We start from the raw sequence: 8,128 nt of genomic DNA, 5'->3' as shown, positions 1-8,128 counted from the left end.
TTTTATCTGACAGAGGACTCATATCCAGTATATATAAAGAACTAAAGAAGCTGAAAAGCAGCAAACCAAGTAATCCAATTAAAAAATGGGGAACAGAGCTAAACAGAGAATTTTCTGTAGAGGAATATCGAATGGCCGAGAAACACTTAAAGAAATGCTCAACCTCATTAGCCATTAGGGAAATGCAAATCAAAACAACCCTGAGATTTCACCTTACACCCATGAGAATGCCCAAGATCAAAAACTCAAGTGACAACACATGCTGGAGAGGTTGTGGAGAAAGGGGAACCCTTCTCCACTGCTGGTGGGAATGTAAACTTGTACAACCACTCTGGAAATCAATCTGGCGCTTTCTCAGACAAGTAGGAATAGAGCTTCCCCAAGATCCAGCCATACCACTTCTAGGCATATATCCAAAAGAGGCTCAAGTTCACAAAAGGGACATTTGCTCAACCATGTTTGTAGCAGCTTTATTTGTAATAGCCAGAAGCTGGAAACAACCCAGGTGCCCCTCAACTGAAGAATGGATGCAGAAATTGTGGTACATCTATACAATGGAATATTACTCAGCAATGAAAAATAAGGAAATCATGAAATTTGCAGGTAAATGGTGGGGCCTGGAAAGGATCATCCTGAGTGAGTTGTCCCAGAAGCAAAAAGACACACATGGTATATACTCACTCATATAGACATACAACATAGGACAAACCCACTAAAATCTGTGCATCTAAAGAAACTAAGCAAGAGAGAGGACCCTAACTAAAACGGTCAATCCCCATCCGGAAAGGCAAAGAGGATGGACATCAGAAGAAGAAGAAAACAGGAAACAACCTAGGAACCTTCCACAGAGGGCTTCTGAAAGCCAGAAGAAGAAAACTGGAAACAAACTAGGAACCTGCCACAGAGGGCCTCTGAAAGCCTCTGCCTTGCAGACTATCAAAGCAGATGCTGAGCCTGATGGGCAACTGTTGGGCAGAGTGAATGGAATTTTATGTAAGAAGTGGGAAATAGGCTCAGCCGGGTTGCAGAAGCGGGTCAGCGTGTGTCCTGCTCCTGTTCTCCTGTCGCTGTGGAAGTAGGCCTCTGCCGCAGACATGCTCCGCCAGATTATCGGGCAAGCCAGGAAGCATCCCAGCTTGATCCCTCTCTTCGTATTATTGGAGCAGGAGGCACTGGAGCAGCACTGTATGTGTTGCGCTTAGCAATGTTCAATCCAGATGTCTGCTGGGACAGGAAGAATAACCCAGAGCCTTGGAACAAACTGGGTCCCAATGATCAATACAAGTTCTATTCAGTGAATGTTGACTACAGCAAACTGAAGAAAGAAGGCCCCGACTTCTAAACTGTGAAGTTCATCATAAAGCTGCTTACAATGAAGGTTTTCCTGAAGCCATCCGCGCAATTTTCCACTTAACCAGGAAATACTCTCCTCTTAATGCATGAAATCATGTTGATTTTTTGGAGTAATTACACTGATGAATAAATCTCTGAAACTTGAAAAAAAAAAAAAGAAGTGGGAAATAGTAAGAGCTGGAGAGGACAGGGTCTCCACAAGGAGAGCAACAGAACAAGAAAATTTGAACACAGGGAACTTCCCAGAGACTCATATACCAACCAAAGACTATTCAAGGAAATAACCTAGAACCCCTGCACAGATGTAGCCCATGGCAGTTCAGTGTCCAAGTGGGTTTCATAGTAATGGGAAGAGGGACTGCCTCTGACATATTCTGATTGGCCTGCTCTTTGACCACCTCCCCCTGGGGGGGGGGGAGCAGCCTTACCAGGCCACAGTAGAGGACAATGCAGCCACTTTTGATGTGAACTGATGGACTAAGTTCAGAAAGGAGAGGAGAACCTCCCCTATCAGTGGAATTGGGGAGTGGCATGCATGCAGAAAGGGGAGGGAGGGTGGGATTGGGAGGGGAGGAGGGAGGGGCTTATGGGGGGATACAAAATGAAGAAAGTGTAATTAATAAAAAAATTAAAAAATAAAAGCAGATGCTGAGACTCATAACCAAACTTTGGGCAGAGTGCAGGGACTCATATGAAAAAAGAGAGAGTTAGTAAGACCTGGCGAGAATAGGAGCTCCACAAGGACCAAATATATCTGGGCACAGGGGCTTGTTTGAGACTGATTCTCCAACCAGGGACCATGCATGGATATAACCTAGAACCTCTGCTCCGATATAGCCCATGGCAGCTCAGTAGCCAAGTGGCTTCCCTAGTAAGGGGAACAGGAACTGTCTCTAGCATGAACTCTATTCTAACTCTTTGACCTCCCCAGCCTCCCGTGGGAGGAGCAGCCTAGCTAGGCCACAGAAGAGGACATTGCACCCAGCCCTGGTGAGACCTGATAAGCTAGGGTCAGATGGAAGGGAAGGAGGACCTCCCCTATAGGTGGATTTAGAGAGAGGCAAGGAGGAGATGAGGGAGGAAGGGGGGTTTGGGAGGGAATAAGGGAAGGGCTACAGCTGGGACACAAAGTAAATAAATTGTAATTAATATTTAGAAAATACTTAGAAATGAACACTGAAATAATAAATTCAAGGTACCCAGATAAAAAAAGGAAATTATTTATATTTATTTATATTATAGTTAAAATACTTGGACATCCAGGAAAAAAGAAAAAGAAAAAGAAAAAAAAATCCCAAGCACATCTTCTAACATAATTCTCAGATCATTATCTTAGGAATAGTAAACCAAATAAAGACATCCCACTATTCTTCCTGAATACATATAAAGCAATAAAGAAAATACCCAATTAAATTCAGCAATATATAATAGAATACTACATCATGACAAAATAGTTTTTATCCAAGGATCAAGACTGGGTTAGAATCAGAAAATCAATATAATTTTTCACAGTGCCAAATTAAAGCAAAAACTTCTGTTGACACAGAAAAAAGCAACTGACAAAAACCTACACCCAACTTAAAAGTTATTTCCCCAATTCTAGTGATAGAACTTCCTCAAACTAATAAGAGATAACTATTAAATACATGAAGTTACTAGACTAATAGCTAAGGAATGAACACTTTCTCTCAGAACAGTGCAAAGATGAAGAAACTCGCCCTCACATTTCTATGTAATATTAGACAAGGATTGTAAACACTCAGCAAGCTAGGAAAAATGAACAGGAACCACAGGGAAATATTATATTTATTTAGAAGTACATATATAATATATAAAAGGGAATATACATATATAAACTATTTATATGAAATGATGCCACTTGGGGTGATAATGCTTTCTTAAGAGCCATGGACTATCTAACAGAAATCTCATATAAAACATGGAAAACCTCACTTCAAGTTTTTGGTCAGGGGAGTGTAAGCATCTCCCAGATCGATACAGACTATCACTGTTGTCCTTGGGTTCCTTCCAGAACTTAAAGGTGAGATCCCATTGCTGAATGCACCATCCACTTCAGACGTAAGGTTTAGAAGAATCTAACTGGACACTACCTGGAAGCCTCCTTTCTGGGGACTAGCTTTTATAGTATCTGAAAATACAATATAAGCTGTCAAGGGAGAAAAGCAATTAACAATACTACCAGCAGTAAAGCCTATGAATCACAAAAATGGCCAACACAGCGAAGTATCCCCAAGGGTACAATAGTGACACTTATTTCTTGGGGTAATCAACAGCCATCTAATGATACTTAAGGCCTTTCCAATAGGAGGGAATCCACTCCTGGTACTGCAAACCCTTGCCTAGTAAGGTTATGGACCCTAGAGAACCTATAACTGATACTTTCCTAAAGCAATCTAATTTCCAACTGCCTTCTAATTTCCTAAACCACAGCATCATTCTCAACACACATATCCGTATGTCCACAGACAAGTGCCGTTCGCACCCCTCATCAAAGAAGCTTCTTTGTGAAGCAGATTGCAACCATTACATTTGACAACTGGTCAAAACGCAGAAACCATCTAACTGTGGGGTGCCCATAATACATCTACAATGCAACACCTCTGCTCAGAAAAAGGACAGAAGACTTGAGAGGATATTTCCCATGAATACGCAAATGGCTAGAAAGCTCGCTTGAAAAGATGCCAGATGTCAGAATCTAAATTGCAGCTCTGCTGGAGACGTTCCATGAATGAGTCTTGTGCTTAAAATTGTATATGAGAGGGGTTAGAGTTGTCATAGACTGATGGAAGAGATTTCAAAGCATGGAATTGTAAATAAGGTATCTTAGAGAGGGTAACTATTACTGTGAGGAAACAACTAGGACTAGAAGCAAGTTGGAGAGGACTGGGTTTATTTAGTTATGCTTCTGTATCACTGTTTATCATTGAAGGAAGTCAGGGCAGGAACTTAGGCTGGGCAGGAAACTGGAGAGCCCTTGTGGGATGCTATTTACTGATTTGCTCCGCCTCAGCCTACTTTGTTATAGAACTCAGGACCACCAGCCCAGGTGGCCTCACTGATAATGGGCTGGGCCCTCCCACATCAATCACTAATTGAGAAAAATGCCCTACAGGCTTTTTGATATATATATTTTTTTGATCGTATGGAGGCATTTTCTCAGTTGAGGCTTTTTGCAGTGACTCTAGCTTGTGTCAAATTGGCATAAAACTAGCCAGCATATAAGGTATATAGATCTACTATATAATTCAAACATTTTATACGCAAATATTTGCCAGAGCATATACCCAATACAAAAACCTGTGCAGAAATGTCCATAAGAACTTTGTTTCTAACAGAAAATTGGAATTATCTCAACAACACCCACTAACACTGAAAGGAACAATGCTTTGTATTATTATTCATTCAATGGAATAATATCCAGGATAAAAGAATAAACTATTACACACAAAAATAACATAAATTAACCTCAAAATAATACACTGAATACAACTGCATCTGAAACAATACAAAAAATAATTTGCTCATTATTACAAATCAATGGCTGCCCAGGGCATGGGAAGAAAAGGAACACAGGGCGTTTCTGGGGCAGCAATATGCTTTCTACAGTGACAACTGGTAGTGCTTGCACAGCTGTGCACACAAATGTAAAATTTGTTCAAGGTATATACTTCAGTTCAATTTAGGACATTATATCTCAATACTGATAGTTTTTTAAAATTTAGAGACATTATATCTCAGTAGTGATAGTTTTTTAAAATATAATTTAGAGACAAAAATTTTAATTGTATTTCATAGTACCAGAGTATTTTCACTGTAAATTTCATGAATTTCTACTCATATTTGTTTCTGAAGGACTCTTCTTCAAAAACATCTATTCTATTCATTAGCCTGTCTACAGATATCTAGTTCTATGCCATTTCTCTACCTACGTGCATGTGGGAAAAGTTTAATAGCTCTTATATATACATGGCTCTACACATATCAAAAGATAGTAGATTTTTCTATACTGTGCGTTGTGTATTGTTAATGTGTACCCTGGAGCCACAGGAGGGTTGTGCTGTGGTGGTGTCAGGGAAGCCAATGAGAAGGGACTCTACAAAGAAAATGCAGACCTCGAGGGAACTTTTGAGTTCAGAAATTAAGACAATTTAGGCTTTCACTGGAGAATACATGTTTAGAAAAGTGAAGTCAGGGGCACATGTACCGTGGGGTGGGTAAAAGCAGGAAAACACCTATGTTGAGTTTGGTGGTGAATGAGAGCAGAGCACAGCGGACACTGAGCTTTGGGGAGTCTTCGTTCCTCAGCAACCAGGGCAAACAAGAGCACCCGATTTTACTGTGGACTCAGCGGGAAAGAACTGAAAGTCAGAATCCTAAAACCTGAAGGAAAACTCAGTATCTGCATCAGTTATGTAACTCTGTGTTAGTTCTAGCATATGTTACTGAGTGAGACCGAATAACCGCAGGGCAGCCACTTTATTCAGTCTTAGAAAATGTAGCTTCCACAGCCCTGTAAAGAGGAGAATTCAAAAAAAAAAAAAAGGAGAATTCGAGAGTACTATATGCATTCTATCAAAACTGTTTGTAATTTCATACTTCTGTCACAAAAGATGGCCAGATTTCTCTAGAATAATATTTAATTTTTTTACTTATATTTTCTTAGTTTACATACTTATTTATTACAATTTATTCACTTTGTATCCCTGCTGCAGCCCTCGTCTGTTCCCAGTCTCACCCATCCTCTTTCATAACCCCTATGCCCTTTCCCTAGTCCCCTGATAGGGGAGGTCCTCCTCTCCTATCTGACCCTGGCTTATCAGGTCTCATCAAGACTGTCTGTGGCCTGGCAAAGCTGCACCCTCCAGGGGGAGGTGATCAAACAGCTGGCCACTGAGTTTATGTCAGAGACATTTAATTTCTCAATGGCCCCTTTGATGCTTCTCATTGAAATAGAAAGAACATCTTTTGTGCACTACTTGTCACTTAAAACTTTGCAAATTCTATTACCTTCAGAAGATCTTTATAGAGGAAGGTCTATGTCCTGGAGCAGGAGAGCTACTGAACACATGGCAGGTTAAGAGGCTCTATGGTGACTGCTGTGTTCAAGAACTCCAGGGGATTTTTTATAGTTCCTGCAGAAAACTATCCAGTGTGCAGCAATCAACAGAAACTAGGGCACACAACGTTTATGGTGACCAATGAAATAGAGAGAGAAAAGGGAAAGGGAGGAAAGAACAGAGAGAAAGGGGACGTGGGAAGGAGAGAGAAGAGGGAAAAGAGGAGAAAGTAAAGAGGAATCATGAGAGAGATGGTAGAGGACAGAGGCACCTACTCAGAGAGAAAGCTTTAGATCACCTCCCTGAGGAACCTCCAGACCAATAACTCAAACAAAGAAAAGATCAGATTTTTATAACATTTCAAGGGTATTGATTCAGTTTGACATAGGATATGTGACAGGGAGCATGGAGGAACCAGGCAGAGTAACCCTTAACCCTGTGTCCCAGGGACTGCTGCAGGGAGACAAGGCCTGATGGGCTCTGGGATTTGGCCTAGAAGGCCCATGTTCTAACAGTTCTGTCATCACAAACCGCTTACTGCATATTTCCTCGTAAGTTTTTTTCAGTGCTGGGGGTTGAACACAGAACATCACAGCTGCTATACAAGTGCTCTATCAAAATGATATACCCCTAGTCTTTATACTTAGGGACAGAGCCATGCTAAGTTACCCAAGCTGCCCTTGGACTTGCTTTGGAACCTAGGAAAGCTTTGAAACTGTGATTTACCTGCTTTAGCCTCTCAAGAACCCAAGATTACAGGCTTGTGCCAACAGGCTCTCCTACTTCTGGTGCCATTTCTAACTTATCCTGCTTAACCAAAATAGTTCATGAGTTCTCTGATCCCTTTATTCCCTCTTCTCTGTCCAGCTTTGGCATCCAGTCTTTATATTGTGTTACTTTTTCATTTGTAATTTCTTCCTTATCCATTTCTTTTTATATCTTATGGCAATTTTTGACTTATGCCTTTGTTATCTTGTGTTTATAGCACTGAAATTCAAATTTTATTCCTTTTCAGAGCATGGAGTCACTGAGTGTAGATGAAGTGCCACAAGATAACAGAACAATTTTCCGCCTTTCTTGACATTCTTCTGCATGTCAAGAAAATTCAAGCAAGGCCAGCTCAGGATAGATGATAAAGCAAAGACAGATGAGTAGTGTTCTGATTTTTCCTTTCTGCTGCTGTGATAAAATACTTGGATGAAAAGCAGCTTAAAGAAGGAAAGGTTCTATCTGGCTTATACTTACAGGTCATAGTTTAATCACTGAGGGAAATCGGGGCAAGAACAACAGGAGCTTAAAGCAGAAAACATACAGAAATGCTGCTTGTTACCTTGCTGACAGGCTGCTGCTTAGCTAATCTTACACAGCCCAGGGCATCTTTCCAGGAATGACCTCATCCACACTCAGCTGGACCTTCACACATCAACCAATAAGACAATCCCTACCTTTTCTGATTAATTTGGTTTGAAATGTATTTTGTCAGATATTAAGACGACTGTATTTTTTCCATCCTTATCTCCTGAGGTGCGTTTTTTGGATGCAGCAGAAGAATGGATGGATTCTGTTTTCTCATCTATTCTGTTAGTCTGTGTCTTTTTATTGACGAATTGAGATCATTGATGATGTTGAGTGTTATCAATGAGTGGTGTTTATTGATTCCTGTTATTTTATTATAGTTTTCCCCCTCTTTTGATTTG

At 40.6% G+C, this 8,128-nt stretch overlaps 1 pseudogene; it reads left to right on the top strand.

The window, feature by feature from the left end:
* Nucleotides 1–1,026: 1,026 nt before the first annotated feature.
* LOC132649567 (cytochrome c oxidase subunit NDUFA4-like) lies at nt 1,027–1,513 on the top strand (annotated as a pseudogene).
* The last annotated feature ends 6,615 nt before the right edge of the window (nt 1,514–8,128 follow it).

The sequence above is a fragment of the Meriones unguiculatus genome, chromosome 20 (genome assembly GCF_030254825.1).
Source record: "Meriones unguiculatus strain TT.TT164.6M chromosome 20, Bangor_MerUng_6.1, whole genome shotgun sequence".
NCBI lineage: Eukaryota > Metazoa > Chordata > Mammalia > Rodentia > Muridae > Meriones > Meriones unguiculatus.
Note: the sequence above shows the minus strand (reverse complement) of the source record. Positions and strands in the feature narration are given on the sequence as shown.